This window comes from Ambystoma mexicanum, chromosome 6p, assembly GCF_040938575.1.
Source record: "Ambystoma mexicanum isolate Mex_15411 chromosome 6p, UKY_AmexF1_1, whole genome shotgun sequence".
NCBI classification, from domain to species: domain Eukaryota; kingdom Metazoa; phylum Chordata; class Amphibia; order Caudata; family Ambystomatidae; genus Ambystoma; species Ambystoma mexicanum.
Genome location: NC_090935.1, coordinates 4,720,024 through 4,737,764, shown reverse-complemented (window position 1 = coordinate 4,737,764; position 17,741 = coordinate 4,720,024). Strand labels below are relative to the sequence as shown.

Below are 17,741 nucleotides of genomic sequence, written 5' to 3'. Positions count from 1 at the left end.
GAACCAGAGCTGCATTGCCTCTCAGGCACAGTGGTAGTGACCCTACACCTCTCCTGTTGAGGTAGTACATGGCCACTGTGTTGTCCGTCATTATCAGGACATTCTTTCCCCATACAGATGGCAGGAAGGCCTTCAGCACCAGTCTGATTGCCCTCAACTCTAAAAAGGTTGATATGTAGTTTGGATTCCGATATGTAGTTTGGGCTCCACACCCCGTGAGTGAGGCATCCGTTACTACTGTTATCTCTGGCCATGTTTGACAAAAAGGTTCTCCTTTCAAGATGTTCTCCCAAGAGGCCCACCACTGAAGATCCAGAGCAACTTTGTTTGGGATTTGTAGGAGGTCTGACATCCTTCCTGAGAGTTGTGTCCACTGGGTCCAGAGAGCCCATTAGAGAGATATCATTCTCAGGCAAGCCTCTGGCACCAGAAAAATGCAGGATGCCATGAGGCCGAGCAACCTTAAAAAAATCGAAGGCTGGAAGATGCTGGACATTCTGGAATTGGTCACCATCTGCAGAATGTCTTGAGCCCTCACCTCTGGCGGTGAGACTTTTCCCAGGGATGCATCCAGGATTGATCCGATGAACTGGAGTCTTTGAGATGGTATCATGTGGGACTTCTTGAAGTTGAGGGAGAAGCCCAGTCTGTGAAGGGAGTGGCAGGTATAGCTGCGATGTTTCAGGGCTTGTTCTGAGGAGCTGGCCCTGATCAGCCAATCGTATAGGTAGGGGTAAACGTGAATTCCTGCTCTCGTAAGACTTGCTGCCATAACTACCATCAGTTTGGTGAAAACCCTCAGGGGTGAGGTCAGCCCGAATGGCAGAACTTGAAACTGATAATGAGAACCGCCAACAGCGAACCTCAGGTACTTCCTGCGCTTAGGATGGATCGGCACATGAAAGCAAGCATCTATAGAAAGGTCCAATGATACCAACCAATCCTGAAGCTGGAGGGCCTGAAGGATCTGAGAAAGGGTTACCATCTTGAACTTGTCCTTCCTGAGGAACTTTCTTAAGTCCAAGATGGGTCTCAATGCTCTGTCCTTTTTGGGGATTAGAATATACAGGGAGTACCAACCCTTGTTCCTCGCCGCTACAGGTACTGGATCTATAGCGCTTTTCTAGCAGGGTTAAAATCTCCTGCATAAGGAGCGGATCTGGAACTTTCAAAGAGTTGTTCCCGGTGGATGACTGAGGTTTTTGCAGAAAAGGGAGGCAGTAACCCTGGACAACTGTTTCCAAAGTCCATGCATCTGAAGTAATAGCCTGCCCTTCTGTCAGATGCTGTGACAATCTGCCTCCTACTGAAGTCTTGTGTGTCAAGTCTTCAGAGAGGTTTTGGGGCGGCTGACGCAGTGGCTGAAGGTAAGGCAGCCGCTGCTGTTGCGGTCTTAGTACCTCTTCCCCGTCCACCATGGGGGAATCTTCTGTCCTCTTTGGGCTGGTTGTCCTCTGCCTCTTCCAAATGTGGAGTAGTGATGAAAGGACCTACAGGGGTAGGTCCTTTCCAGGGCGTTCCTGTGGGGCGGTTTGGAATTTGCCTTATTGCAGCCCCAAGGGATTTTGCTACTGTCCTGGAAGTTTGCATCTTCTCCCCACTTTCATCAGCTTTGTTTCAAAATAAATGAGTGCTGCCAAAGGGCATGTTGAGCAGCTTGGATTTTATGTCTGAGACAAATCCTGACTTTCTCAACAAGGCATATCTGCGCATCACTGTACTTGCCGCCATAGCTCGGCTGATGCAGTCAACAGAGTGGAGACCAGTCTGGAGGGATTCGCACATTGCATCTTTCCCACCCTTGACAATGTTTAGAAATCCATCTCGCTCTTCCCCTTCGAGGATATGGTCAGCCGCCATGGAACGCACTACCAAAGGGTGTGTGTGACCCTTGCTAGCGTGCACGTAGCATTGGGCAACTTCAAGGCCATACTCCCAGCCGAAAAATCCTTTTTGACCATGGCGTCGTAACGTTTGTCTGCTCTATCCTGTGGTATCGTAGGATAGGCATTTTGTATACTCGTGGATGTGGCTGCCTGAACAACCAGATTTTCTGTTGTTGGGTGCTTGGAGAGATAAAAAGGGTCAGAGCTGGAAACTTTGTACTTAGCTGTCAGCTTTTTATTAGCAGCTAGAATAACCTCTGGTGTGTCCTAATTATTAGTCACACGCCTCTGGAAAGCTTGATGAAAAGGGACAATTGGGTCCTCCTGTGGCCCCTTGTCCAAGATATCTGTGAGATCATCTTGTTCAAAGGCTAGTGTAGGTCTTGACCACCCCATGTATTCCATGACCCCTGACGTCAGTTGGACCCCTGACGTCAGTTGTCTGCATGTCACCTCAGCGTGGTCACCAGGGTCTGCTCTGCCAAATTCAACCTCTGGAGAGGTGTCTATCCCACTAGCGTCATCAAGGCATTCTTGCAAGTTCTTCATGCGTGAATCCTCTGACATCAATGCTTCAGGCACTGATGGAGTTCCATACTGTAACCAAAAGGGTCTCTCTTCAACAGAGGATTCCTCTGCCTCTTCATAAATTGAAGAGAGGGATTTAACGAAATCTGAGCATGGCACAGGAGTTGACATGATATTTTTGTAGTCACAGGAGCCGAAAATGTCGAAATAGTCGATGTCGACAATTGCGTCAATGGGTTTTGACGGTAGCGTCAATGGCTTTAATGGTTGCGTTGATGACTTCGACACAAGGCGTTGATTGCTTTTCCACAGTTATCGGTGCTGATGGCGTCGATGATGCATCTTTCAGTTCTGTTGAAATCAAATCCTTTGGCGTCGATGACGACGAAGGCTTAGCCTTCGAGGGGGCTTTTTCTCGACTCGAGGGATGGTCTCGCTGATGAGGAGACTTGGCCGTTGGGTCCGAGGATGCAAAACCCATAACATTCGGAGTCTAAACTCTTCCCACTGGGCCGCAGAACTATATTTTGTGGGACAAACGACCCGTTCCGGTGAACTAGAAAACGAGGAAGATGGCGTTATATGGCGCTTTTTCTTTCTTTGTCTCGAAGTCGACGAATGGTGTGAAACACTTTGTGAACGGGAATCTTTGGACTTTTTTTGGAGAGGAGAAACTGTTCGACTCGTCAGAGGTTTTTTCTTTTGGCGGGGTCGAAGGTGATTTTTGGGCCTTACCTTCTGCAAACTTCCCTCTATGCTCTCTCGGGGCTTTGGCCGTCATAGATAGGCAGTCCTGGCACTCCGAAGACGGACGAGTCGATGCTAGGCACCACAGGCAGATCATGTGAGGGTCCATCATGGACATCTTTGCCCCGCAGTCACAGCATTTTTTGAAGCCGGATCGAGGAGTGGCCGATGCTGAAGACAAAGCCATTTTACGTCGGAATTTCAAGAAATATAGAAATTGTCGAAGAAGATTTCGAAGTATTCCGGTCAGGAACGAGGCGTACTGCATCTGAAATGTAAGCGCAAAAAAACAGAACTGAGGCCATTCGGCGATGCGCGTGCTACATATACCTGCGGTGACATCGAGATGGAGGCCTCCGAGGGACATCGTGTCGACAGGCATCGAATGTTAGCCAGTGCCACTTATAGATATAACTGTGAATATTAGCTTGAGCCGGGTATGGACGGGATTGTGAATGTTAGCCAGTGCTACATTTAGATAGAAATGTGGAGATATTCACGTGCCACATCAAGAAAGAATTTGGAACTTAGCATGTATCACATCTAGATAGCAAGGCCGCTAACCAACCCACTAACAATCGCACCCTTCTGCATAGATCTCTCAAACTCTAACAAAACACAACCACACCCCAAAAGCACTGCAAACCGCACAAACTTCACTACACTGCAACAACAAAACAAAATCACACATAGACTTGCACAACAGAACACAATTGCTACCAACCAAAAAGCACACCTAAGATAAGTGGAAGGTGCTAAGCGAACTGGAGCTGCCAACAGCACATCACTGCTCCCTTGCACTGTTCCCGCACGGTTCCACTAACTTACCCAACCCCCTTTCCTTTTCATATCCGCCAGAGCACCAGGGGACCACTCAGGTGGTGATAGTGCGTGGTACAAATATCCTTTAACATTAACTACCAAAATGAAAGAAAGCTTTCTCACATATGATTTCTACCACAATAAAATCCATGACTTCCAACTGCAAACCCCTGAAGGTAATATCTGTTAATTCTTGGGGGAGCTTAGGGGTCGACTGCTACAAGAAGGCACAAGTGGGTATTTAACCCCAGATTCTTTTGGTAGCAATTTGCAGATGTTATTCGGCCAACACAGACTCGTAACAGCTTGCCTTCTCGATGTTAATCCGGTGCCTAAAGCTTGCTCGGGTCCTCAACAGAGTGCTGGACCCCAGAAGCGAAGGGAGCCCACAAGGTGTCCAAGAACCACAGTGGGGCTATTTGTGAGTAGCTGAAACCGCGAAGTGCTGCTGATCTGAATTGCGCCCATTGCTGGCGCCGACCTAAGAACTGTAGTGCAGGAGACCCCAGGCGTCCTCCCTCTTGTCCCCATGACTGAGGCCCAGGAACAACAAGATCTGCAGGAACTACAACAGGAACAGAAGCCAGCTGGAACCTTTTCTTTAGACTCAATGTACTGTGAACTAAGGGGTACTTAGCTCTTGTGTGTGTAGCTTGCTTGCTCTCAGTTGAGACTTGCCTTTGCTGCCTTTTGCACAGTTGCTTGCAGCTTTGCCCTTCACAAGCCTCCCAGCTTGTGGTCCAACAGTGATTTCTTTTTCAACAAAAACTCTCTTTAACATTGTGCAAGACTTTAGTGTGAATCTTCAAGAAGTGCCTCAGCTCTCCTAGACTTTGCTCAATTGACATTGGCTGTCCTGGCTCCCTGAAAGACTCTACTTACCCTCTGACTTTGGGCCTCATTACGACCCTGGCGGATATTTTCCGCCAGGGCCGTGACTTTACCACCATGGCGTAAACTGCGTTTACGCCATGGTGGTAGGCGGACTTACCGCCCCATTCCGACCTTGGCGGGGCGGTAAGTCCCCAATCCCCATTTACCCTTCCCCATTTTTGCCCCATAGGGCATAATGGGAGTGGGGAAGGTGTTAATTACGCCACCGTAAATTACGGTGGCGTAATTAACAACAAGGTCCCTTAGCACCAAGATTTTAACGCCTGCAAAAAGCAGGCGTTAAAATCACCATGGCGCTAAGGGACCTCGTAGTAAGGCGGAAAGGGTCGGCGGCGTTTACGCCGGCGTAAACCCCTTTCCGCCAGGGTCGTAATGAGGCCCTTTGTGTTTAACTGTCCCTCCAAAAAGTCATACATACCTTACCTGGGAAAGGGTTAATCTACTTTGCATTGGGGGATTGAAAAGTGCTTACCTGTTTGAGAAACTTATTAACCTTTGTTTCGTTCCTTAACCTTTTCCTTTTGACACCAAACTCAGTATTGCTCTAAATGTACCTGTGCGGTATCAATGTCCACAGTGTCCTAACTACTGAAGTCACCCCAGGGTGTAGGAAGTGTCTGTGTGCCATCCCAAAAGGGGATCTGCTTATTTACTGAAACTGTGTATGTGTATTTTTGAAGTATATTTAAGTGTTGCACATCTGCTCCCTTCTAATGAAGGCATATTTAAAACGGACTGTTAAATTAATAAATAGTTATTTTGTCAAGAAACCTTGAGTATAAGTGATATTTGAATACATGTCACTGTGAATCTCTATGTTACAACCCTACAGCTCACATTGTCCCCTCCTGAGATAAGTCTGGCTGCTCAGTCACTCTACCAACTTGTGTAGTACAGGCGGATACCAAAGGTTGGGTTAACTATTGCCAAGAGGACAAGGTTGGTGTAGTCTCCCACAGGGTTACTGCAATTAAACAACCAAAATCCACAGGTTCTACACAATGCGGTCGAAGCAAAGGCCCTAGTCTACAACCTGTATATCTATATTGATTTAATGATAATACAGTTGGTCAGTACAAAACATATTTTAATTTTATTGTTCTTGTATTATACAAAACACATGATAAAAACTATAAAACAAATAATAAAACATATTCCATATACCAATCTTTGTCAGAGCAAAAAAGATCCAGTTGTTTTTAGACATATTAGACATATACTTCCCAAGTCATGTATTTTTCTTTGAGACAAACATGAGTGAGGTTAGTAGCATACGTGAGTGGCTACTGCCGAAACAATGTATGGGCATGTGTTCTCACAGTGTTTTGGTCTACACCAGTTCGTGTTTCAAGTTTCGAAGGGAGTCCCAGTGTGACCCAACCTAATTCCTAGGCTCCTTGAAAGCCATCTTCGGGACACTTAATACATTTTGACGGTGCATTTCTGTCACATTTCTTCATGTGCACATGCTCGTACATGTGGAAGGTCTGTTGAAACTGACCATTCTAATGTGTATTATTGTATTCTGTTGACATAGGAGCCTTTTCAGCTCGCTGACCTATAATTTCTTTCTGTCGCATGAAACAATACATTGCGTGTCCCAATAGAGGTGACACTCAGTTTATTTATGAGCTATTAATTAGCATTCATATTTGGCTTATACATCTCCACTTCTACCTTACTTTTAACATCATCTCTTTTTTTCTGATGCATATTGTTTTAATGAGACTAGGCTTTATAAATATCTACACATATTCTGTACATTCGCATAGTTCAATGACGACAATTAAATTTAAGCCGCAATTACCTGTGTACGTGTTATTTTCCAATTTCCAAATATATGGATGTGAACGTCCACGCACGCCGATTCCTATTCTTTTTTCAAACGACCAGAAACATAAGCCAATTGTGGCACACGTGTTTTCCATGTTTTCATCTTGCATACATTAAATTTTACTTAAGCATGCGATACCAAAGTCGTACCACACCTTTATTGCATTTGACTATTAAATTAATTAGCAGATAATTACCTTGCAGATAGCTGTTTTCAATGCTTGATTCGTTTGATCCTTTCTTTTTTCTTTTGCTTGTACGTTGTATTTCGGTTTACCCCTCTACGTGGTGTTATTCCGGCCACCCGGTCTGATCGTGCTTTTTACCTATCATAACAAATCAAATATATGTTGTGCTGCAGTATTTAATTTCTTCCACGATCTAGCTGTTATTTGACATTAGTTATTATAAAACTACTTCTTTTACATTATTACGGACAATTACTGGAAACGCTGAAAGTTAAGATTTTTTGTAATTGAGGACACCGTGGTCCTCATTACGAGTTTGGAGGTAGCCATGCCGTTCTTAGCGGCATGGCTTTCTCCAAACTCGTGTCCCGGTCCCGAAAAAAGGGAATTACCGGGCCATTGGGCCTCATTACACGGTAGGCGGTAAGGGTTAACAGTCACCGGTAATTGTAACCGTGACCGTTAACCCTTACTGCCTGATTACGAGGTCCCTTTGCGGGTTGGTACTTTAATGCCTGCTTTTTAGCAGGCGTTAAAAACCAACCCGCAAAGGGACCAGGGTGCTACTTACGGTACCGCAATTTGCGGTACCGTAATTAGCACCTTCCCCATTCCCATTATGCCCTATGGGGCAAAAATGGGAATGGGGAAGGGCAATGGGGGAAGGGGGAATTACCGCCCCGCCAACCTTGGAATAGGGCGGTAATTCCCCTTTCCTCCAAGGCAGTACCGGTATTTTACCAGCATGGACCAAGATGCTAGTAGCACCTTGGTCCACCGCCTACCGTGTAATGAGGCCCATTCTGACTTTTGCGGGCCTGGAAATTCCCTTTTCTCGGGACCCAGACCCGGTACATCCCCATTCCCATTCGAGCTCCCATAGGGCTCAATGGGAATGGGGAGGATGCTAACAACGGACTCGTTAATGACGGGTCTGTTGTTAGCATCGGTCTGCTCGCGGGTGGCGGTATGCACGTCTGGTCTGGCCCAGACGTGCATTCCGCCACCCGCGAGCAAACTCGTAATGTGGCGGCCCGGAATGAACGGTGCCGGTCCCTTACCGGCACCTTTCATTCTGCGACCGCCAGCCTCATAATAAGGCCCAATGAAGTTTGTTTAGGAGGCCGGAGTGTGTGACAGACACATAAGAGTAGATTTTTAAGGGTTGGGTGAAACAAAGTTGATGATAGAGACATATTTATTTTTCAAAGGAAACTCATCCAGCTTTCTATCACAGGTGGACAACGAGGGACCTATATAACTCAGAAAATTGGCAGTACATGAGCCTATGAGCAGAGAGAAGGGTCAAGGGACCTAACCAGATGCCCATGAACAAATGTTTCTGATGTGCAGTTTTGACAGCAGACAGACTTTCAGTGAAAAATTCCCATATCCTTGAATCCTCGAAGAAGTGGCTGAATGCCCTCATGCTCATAACGTTGAGAAAAAGACATTCAAAATTGAAAAACAATGGACCAAAGGGCCTATGCACTGAAAGACCCAGACATTTGCTGAAAGGCAGCCTAAAAAGGACCAAAACAACCAGACACAGGCGATCTATGGAGTCCAAGCCAAGATGAGTCGGATGGAAGAGATGTTCGTCCATGACGGATGATAAGGACAAGGAACATGTGGATGTGGAGCAAGGACATTTTGTGAAATGGGAGTGGCAGAAAGAATGTGGAGTATAAGCCACAATGTGAACCACGTGTACAGAAAATGGGCTGGCAGGTTACCTCAAAGCGTGACTCATAGTGGCTGTAAAATTATATGAGGCATATAGTTAGTTTAAAATTAACTGGGTCCTTGAGGTGGGACTCAAGTAAAAGTAAACAAAGGTAGTCTTTAAGGACACATACAGGTTTAGACTAGGAGGGTATAATGTGTTTGTACTGACGTTGTAAAAATGTTTTAAGATACATCCAGGCTGAAATAAATTGTTTTACAGGAAAGAGTGATTAGGTCAGAGATGTGTAGGTACACTGAAAATTGAGGAGGGTGGACATGGGGGTAGTGATATGTATTGAGTAAGTGACTAAATACAATTTCCGAGGGGAGAGTGTACAGGAGGTGGTCCTACCCCTCTCAAACTGAATGTATTGGAGATAGACCCCCTCCCCTCAAACCAAATGTTGATAACTTGTCGGATCGATCGATGACTAACACTGTGAAAATCAGAAATATAGTGACTTCAAGAAAAGCGCTTTGAAGAAGCGATCTATTTTGTGGGGTCAGAATGTCATGCACAGTAGAGGATATGTCAAGTAGTACATGTTTATCATAAGTTACTAAAAATCTAGATTAAAAATTGAGCAGGTACCAAGTTTTGGGTACAAATAAGTGGGTCAGGCATTTCGTAATTGGTCGGCCATTTTTGAGTGAGACAAAGTCAGGCAAATTATCAATCAAACTCTAAGATGGATGCTAGATACAAAATGGTCAATTTTTGCTAACTCATGATGGCATCAATGGATAACTGTTTTTAGAAGGTCATGCAAAGTCCACTGGTGTAGAATGAGCTAAGTAAAACCTGTTTAGACTGGATCTGAGTGACAACTAAGACAACCAAGCAGGGATTGGAAAAGGGGTTGTCTTTAAATACCAAAGCCAATCAGGATCTCTTATGATGATCATTGCATTACCTCACTTTTTAAAAGAGTATATAAGAAAATGAAAACTGAGGGGATTTAGGAGTTGAAGACTGTTCTTTGGTGTGCTGTATCCTGTGTCCTGCTCTGCTGAAAAGAATAAAACGGATGTCTCTTGAAGTCCAGTCGGAGTGGCCTGATGTGCTTCAGCCTCACTTTCCTGCTTCCTGGGTGCCAAGACCAAGAGAGGGTGTTGGATGGAACCCTCAATTCAATTCTCCTTTTCTTATATTCCCTGAACCTTTTAAGGTATTGGGTCAGTGGGCCTCATTACGACCTTGGCGGGGATCATGGTGCAATTTGCACCATGGTCCATGGCGCTAACCCGCCGATACCGCCATGGAGGTTGGCGGATTTACCACCCCATGCCGACCTTGGCGGAGCGGTAAATCCCCAATCCCCATTTTACCCTTCCCCATTCCCATTCCTGCCCCATAGGGTATAATGGGAGTGGGGAAGGAGTTAATTACGCCACCGTAGAGTACGGTGGCGTAATTAACGACGAGGTTTCTTACCGCCATGGATTTTACCGCCTGCAAAACGCAGGCGTAAAACCCTCCATGGCGGTAAAAAAACTCGTAGTATGGCGGAGAGGTACGCCATGCACTACGCTGGCGTAATACCCTCTCCGCCAGGGTCGTAATGAGGGCCAGTGTCTTGCCAAACCTGGCAATCAAAGCAGACTTCATGCACTCATACTGACCCCTTTCTTCCACACTCAGTTTCAGAATACAGTCATAACTAGTCTGAGGCACTCTGCTTAACAAACACTTAGACAAATCTCTTTTATCAACATCATGGACTCCACAAGCCATTTCAAACGCTTCAATCCATTGGGGGATATCAGAACCCTCCACATACACACCAAGCAAATCTTTCATAAACTTGGTGGCAGTGGACCTCAACTGGTTTGGCTGAAGTCTCCACTCTAGCTTTCTCTAGCTGGATTCTCTGACATTCAGTGTGCTTGTCTTTGAGTTCAAGATCCCTATTCTTGAGTATCACTTGCTGTGCCAACTCCTCTTTCTTAAGTTCAGCTTCAGTTTCCAACTTTTTATATTCAAAGGCCAATTTCATCCTCAATAATTCAAGTTCCAAGGAATTCCTTGAAGAAACAATGCTGGGTTTCGGAATAGAGGCAGCAGGAGTGGTGGCACTCCCAGAAACAGATTCAGTAACAAACCCAGGGGCCGAGGGGCCTCAATGGTTGCACCCCCCCCCCTTCACCAAGAGTTTCACAATCAGTCTGGTAGTCCACCAGGACAGCTATCAGCTCAGGCCTAGACTTATCTTAAAAGTCTAACTCCCTGGCTTCACAAGCACTCTGGAAAGCCTCTGAGCTCATCCTAGTCAATTTACCATTTGCAATAGATTCCATTGCTTGTAATGTAGTTATCTAAAACACAACTAAACCTCAAATTCACAAAGTGTGGATATTTTTTAAGTGGCAAGGTTACACATCGATTCTTAAAATCATAAGCATGCCACCAGTGTAAAGATTTTTTTACTCCTGCCCTCTATATGGCAGAATAGAAGCACAGAGCACCCCAGCCAAGTTTCTCTATTCAGTAACGTGGACAAGCAATCAAGGCTTAAGCTCTTAGGAGGCGATGCAGGCTGGTTCTTAAATACAGTGTAGTCACCAAGCACCCGCAAACGAATGTCCGCACACAATGTTAGTGATAACACAGTTCTTTATACAAATAAGGTTTCAGTTCTACATACAATCACAATAATACACTTTGTGCTCAGGCAATTCAATATATACAGTCTCTATGTGGTACCACAATTACTCTTTGATTCCATTAAAATGCATCATACCGTTTCAAATGGCATACAAATCAAATAGCAACAGGTATCATAGACTTTGGAAGGAAAGCAAAGGGTTAAACAATTTTGCAAAATACTGGGCCCCTACCACCAGGCACAGTTCTGTGTGAGGATCCCCCACTTGGGCAACCTGTAAATAATGCAATTTAACAAGCCCAGTCCATATATTGTTCAATATAGTCTTGGTTCCCTCTAAAAAGGTTCTACTACCCCAATGTACCTGGTTTAGCAGAGGTCGTCGTCGGGTTGTCGACGGATCCTTCTTGAGTGAACTCCCTTTAAGGCAAGAGCCACAGATCATCGAGATACCTCAAAGAAAAGGTGAACGATGGTGTCGAGGCAGCAGCTTCAGTCCTGGCGTTGCTCGTCGACGATCTGTCATGGACCTGCGAGTCAATGAAGAACTTTGCCCAGCAAGGGTGTCGGGTCGTCTGCATCTTTGTGGTCTTCGGGTGGCGGGAAACCCACCTGCGGATTCTCCTCTGTTCGTCAGTGACCTTGACTTTCTCCGGCGGGACAAAGCGGTCGACAGTGATTAGCAAGGGAGTTCTTGATTCAAGTATTCTTAGGCAATGGAGCGTTGTGGCTCTGGTCGTCAGCAGAACGGAGACAAGCTTTCCCCGCTTCTGGGCAACACAGCTTCGACGGGCTTCTAGCGGTTACGGCGCTCCTCTGAACCACGGTCGACGATGGTGGATGGACTATCCTGGTGCTTCACTTCAGTTTCCTTGGGGTTCGCTGTCTCCGATCGAAGCCTTTCGAGGACTGACTTCCAGGAATCCTTGGTGAAGATGAGCTGGTTCGCGATGGTCCCTCATAGTTCAGGAAGAGGTCTCCTAGCCAGGTCTTCTCTTGGATCAGTTCCTTGAAGGCATAGCAGCTTTCAGATTGCGTCACAGGAAAACAGCAGTTAACCTTCATCTTCCAGCTCGGTCTCGATAATAAGCATCAAGTTTTGACTTCAGCTTCTGAACGATTTGCATCAGTGAGAGGTCCCCATATATACTGTTTGGTCTCTCATTCACTCTGCTGGGTCAGACCCAGGCAACCAATCATTCAGACGGGCATTCATGCAGGCAGGCACCCAATCGGGCTCATAGTACATTCAGGCCATTCTTCTCCACTCAGGAATGTGGATTGGGACAAGTACCCAGTCTTATTCATTGTGTTATATACCCAAAACCAGACACCCATAACATGACGTGCATATTGGTCACACAATCCATTCACCCAGGTCCCACCCCAAGGATGTAGCCACAACATACAGTCATTGGGAAGGCTCCAGTCAGTCTAGCCTGGTCTTCCCCACAATACCATATATGGAACTTCCACCCAACAGCCAGTCAGGGGGAAGGGACAGAGTCAGGGCTTCCCAGGACTTTGGGAAAACAAGGTAACAGGCAATAGAAAGCAAGAGGCCAGAGGGGCCATCTTGTCTCCTATCAGGAATCAACTCACTTCAATGGCAGGGCTTGGGTATCCCAAAATGGAGGATACTCAGAGCACCTGTAGAATTCAGCATGGAGCTGCCACCAGGCCATACCCTGCTCTGTGGGCTACACACAGGGGCCCAAAAACATATACTAGGGGTACAGAGTTGTACACCCACCCATGGGTGCCATATGGGTATCCAAAGGGTCTGTTCATCATGACCAAAAAGAGAAAGAGCTGCACTGCCAGGAGTCCCACATGGACTCCTGGGCAGAAACCAATACAGAACACACATGGAAAAGGAGTACAGGACAAGGAGGCCCTGTCCCTCCAATGCATTTCCAGCATCAAATGCTCCCCCATTGTTTCCTACCCTGGTTACTAGGTCCAAACACCCTCCGCTCCACACTGTACCTAAAACTGATTGATCTGTGCCCCACTGTTTACTCCTCTGGTTGCTAGGTCCACATGTCCTCCACTCCACACTCTACCTGAAACTGGGTGATCTAGTCCCCACTATTTCCTCCCCTGGTTACTAGGTCCACACATCTCCCGCTCCCCACTTTACCTGAGACTGGGTGATCTAGTCCCCACTATTTCCTCCCCTGTTTACTAAGTCCACACACCCTCCACTCCATACTCTACCCGAGACTGGTGGATCAGCTCCCCTTGTTTCCTAACCTGGTTACTAGGTCCACATGCCCTCCGCTCCCCTCTCTACCTGAGACTGGGTGATCTGCTCCCCAGTGTTTCCTCCCATGGTTACTAGGTTCACACACTCTGCTCCCAACTCTTCTTGAGACTGGGGGATCTGCTCCCCACTGTTTTCTCTTCTGGTTACTAGGTCCACATATCCTCCCCTCCCCACTCTACCTGACACTGGGTGATCTGCGTCCCACAGTTTCCTCTCCTGGTAACTAGGTCCAGACACCCTCCACTCCCCACTCTACCTGAGATTGGGTGATCTGCACCTCACAGTTTCCTCCACTGGTTGCTAGGTCCATGCGCCCTCCGCTCCACACTCTACCTGATACTGAGTGATCTGGTCCCCACTATTTCCTCCCCTGGGTACTAGGACCACACACCCTCTGCTCCCCACACTTCCGAGACAGGGTGATCTGCTCTCCACAGTTTCCTCCCCTGGTTACTAGGTCCACACACATCCCCGCTGCCTACTGTACTTGAGACTGAGTGCTCTGCTCGCCACTGTTTCCTACCCTGGTTACTAGGTCCACACACCCTCCACTCCACACTCTACCCGACATTGGGTGATCTGCTCCTCACTGTTTCCTCCCCTGGTTACTAGGTCTACATGCCTTCTGCTCCCCACTCTACCGGACACTGGGTGATCAGCGCCCCACGGTTTCATTCCCTGGTTACTAGGTCCAAACATCCCCTGTTCCCCACTCTACCTGAGACAGGGTGATCTGCGTCCCACTGTTTCCTCCTCTGGTTACTAGGTCCATACACCATCCAATCCCCACTCTACCTGACACTGGGTGATCTGTGCCCCACTATTTCTTCCTCTGGTTACTAGGTCTACACGCCCTCTGCTCCACACTCTAGCTGAGATTGGGTAATCTGCTCGCCACCATTTACTTCTCTGGTTACTAGGCCCACACGCCCTCTGCTCTACACTCTACCTGAGACTGGGTGATCTGCTACCCACTGTTTCCTCCCCTGGTTAATAGGTCCACACGCCCACTGCTCTACACTCTACTTGAGACTGGATGATCTGCGCCCCACCGTTTCCTCCTCTAGTTACTAGGTCCACACACCCTCCGCTTCTGACAATACCCGATCCTGGGTGATCTGCTCCCCACTGTTTCCTCCCCTAGTTACTAGGTCCACACACCCACAACTCCACACTCTACCTGAGACTGGGAGATCTTCGCCCAACGTTTTCTTCCCCTGGTTATTACGTCTGCTTGCCCTCCACTTCCCACTCTACCTGAGACTGGGTGATCTGCACCCCACAGTTTCCTCCCCTGGTTACTAGGTCCACACATCCCCCACTCCCCACTCTACCTGAGGCTGGGTGATCTGCGCCCGATTGTTTCCTCCTCTGGTTACTAGATCCACACGCCCTCTGCTCTCCACTCTACTGGACACTGGGTGATCTGCTCCCCACTGTTTCCTCCCCTGGTTACTAGGTCCACACATCCCCCACTCCCCACTCTACCTGAGGCTGGGTGATCTGCGCCCGATTGTTTCCTCCTCTGGTTACTAGGTCCACACGCCCTCTGCTCTCCACTCTACCGGACACTGGGTGATCTGCTCCCCACTGTTTCCTCCCCTGGTTACTAGGTCCACACATCCTGCTCCCCACTCTACCTGACACTGGGTGATCTGTGTTCCACTGTTTCCTCCCCTGGTTACTTGGTCCAGACACCCTCTGCTCCCTACTCTACCTTCCCCTCCTTGGTTGCTACTTCACTGAACACTTGTTTTTCCGCTTCCCTCGCCACTTTTCTTCTTTCCCCCTCCTCTGGTGTTACCTCACAGCACACTTGTTTTTCTCCTTCCCTCGCCGTGTTCTTCTTTCCCCGCCTCTGGTGTTACCTCACAGCACACTTGTTTTTCTGCTTCTCTCGCAGTGTTCAGCCCCCTATGATTATAAAGTGCTCCGTTACTTTCTGAAGCTAGTTCTGCATTCAGCAAGTGCCATCATAATAAAGAAAAAACATTTGAGAATTGTTGGTGATAGTTGGTTACTGGCGATAGCGGATTGTAGGTTAGACTGAAACAGTTCCACCGCTTAAACACTGTTACCTCAAAATGGACTCCAGAGGCAGAGGAAGCCTTTGCAAAGATAACATAATTTTTACCTGAAGCTCTTGCTTTGAAACTTTCAGATTATAAAGTGATTTACTTTGTATTGTCATGAGAAAGAAGGATTTGCTTTGGCAGTGCTTACTCAGTATCATGGTATCCATTACAGTCCTGTGCTTAAAACTGAACAGAACTAGCTCCAGTAGCTGCTGGAATGCCGCTGCGTCTGTGAACTGTTGCTGCAGCGGCACCCACTGCTGAAATGCCGCTGTGTAGGTCCTGTAGCTGCTGGAATGCCGCTGTGTCTGAGATCTGTTGCTGCAGCGGCATCAGCAGTAGAGCGGAGTGTGTGCACTGTGTGAGGATCTCCTCTAAAGGTAGCAGTACCACATGCAGTGGTTTACCTACTATTGAAAATAAAGCCTCAGCACATGTCTGTTTTGCCCAATGTCAGCCGTAAGGTGTGTGTCCTACCCACACCACCAGCCTGAATGTTCCCCTTACCCTCAGCACAGCCCCACACAAACCTTATTCTTTGTGCAGAGAGCACCTAGGTTTTGCACTCAGTGTCCAGGAACATACAGTACTTAAGAATGATGTAGTTGTCAGGCTATGTACTTCAAAGATGATCACTTGTTGTTGAACTGACTATAGTGTTGACACATATATAATAGATCTCATTCATATATTGCACATCACAAAGAAGACATTGCTTTGCAAGTGCTCACTTGTGGAACACAACTTGAAAACCATGGCTCTCTTCTTGATTTATAAACTTTGCTTTTATTAGCATTGTAGGAGATAAAACAACACAATAGGCACCACCACAACCAACATCATGCCTTATTACCAACACCCACTCCACCCACCACTCCCCTGCCACCATTGGCAATTGGTAGGATCCTGAGTACTACTTCGTATACACAAGGAGAGATTGTACATAGCTTTGTAATGCCTACTCTATCACCTTAACAATCCCATATTTCAATATTATCACACAATCACCCCTGCCCCAAACCTGCTTATTGTTTCAAACCTCCCTAGAACTTCCTTGAAATGGGCGAAATAATCTCCACCTCTTGAGCATTCTCGGGTCTGCTTGTAATACCTCCCATGGGTCGGCTCCCCCCAGGGCCTCCGCCTTTTACATCTGCTGGCAATCCATCTTTGCCCCTCCTAATCCTCTCCTCCTACATCTTCCCAATTGACTATCAAAGGTTCCCATTCCTCCCTGAAGAGACTCAATTTATCATTTACCACTGCCGTCAGTTTATCCATAAGCATTGTATCCCGTACTTCCTGCTCCCATTCCCTCTGTGAAGTAAGTCTCCCACTCTTGCAGCGCTACGCTATGGCTACTCGTCCCACTCTAAGCATCGCTTCCCACAATCTAGTAACCTGTGTTCCTCGCTACCCCTTGCTGGTACGCTCAACAGCAGCTGGAGGGGCTCTAGACTCACCTGAACCCAATTTAACAACTTGTTCCAATAAATACGGACCTTATGGCAGTGCCACCTCATGTGTGACAGCGAACCCACCTGTCTACCACCCCGTGGGCACAACGGGGAGACTGCTGCAAACATTCTTGAAAGCTTTAATGGGTCCATATGCCATCCCTGCAATTCCTTGTAACTGTTGTCCATCGTAGAGGTGAAGAGATTCCAATGAACGGTGACTTGAAAAATCTTTGCTCATTTCTCCTCCGTGACCTCCCTGCCCGCAAGCTCCACCCAATACCTCTGTGACCTCCCTGCCTGCAAGCTCCACCCAATACCTCCGTGACCTCCCTGCCCGCAAGCTCCACCCAATACCTCTTAAGTAAAGGTCTGTCTCCCAGACAAGCAGATGTATTCACATGGCATCTGCTCTGTGTCTCCTACGTCTATACTACAGCCCGTACACCTGCCTCGTACCAGCTATCATTAGACCGGGTCCTGTGCCTATGCTGGCGTAGATGTACGTGCTCTGTCCTACGTCTATACTACAGCCCGTACACCTGCCTCGTACCTGCTATTATTTGACTGGGTCCTGTGCCTATGCTGGGGTAGATGTACCTGCTCTGTGTCCACCATCTATACTACAGCCTGTACACCTGCCTTGTACCTGCTATTATTAGACCGGGTCCTGTGCCTATGCTGGGGTAGATGTACCCGCTCTGTGCC

The 17,741-nt window shown here is 47.3% G+C and overlaps 1 protein-coding gene across 4 annotated transcripts in view; it reads right to left on the bottom strand.

Moving 5' to 3' along the window:
• The window catches only part of LOC138511118 (zinc finger protein 615-like), a 33,314-nt gene that overhangs the window by 5,293 nt on the left and 10,280 nt on the right, over positions 1-17,741 (bottom strand). For 2 of the 4 annotated variants that reach the window (XM_069626601.1, XM_069626603.1), the window contains exons 3-4: positions 15,306-15,415; positions 6,908-7,036 (exon numbers count right to left, since the gene is read on the bottom strand). The gene's annotated coding sequence lies outside the window, so the exon portion shown is untranslated. The remainder of the gene's footprint in view (positions 1-6,907; positions 7,037-15,305; positions 15,416-17,741) is intronic. The other 2 variants (XM_069626602.1, XM_069626604.1) reach the window with 1 other exon arrangement.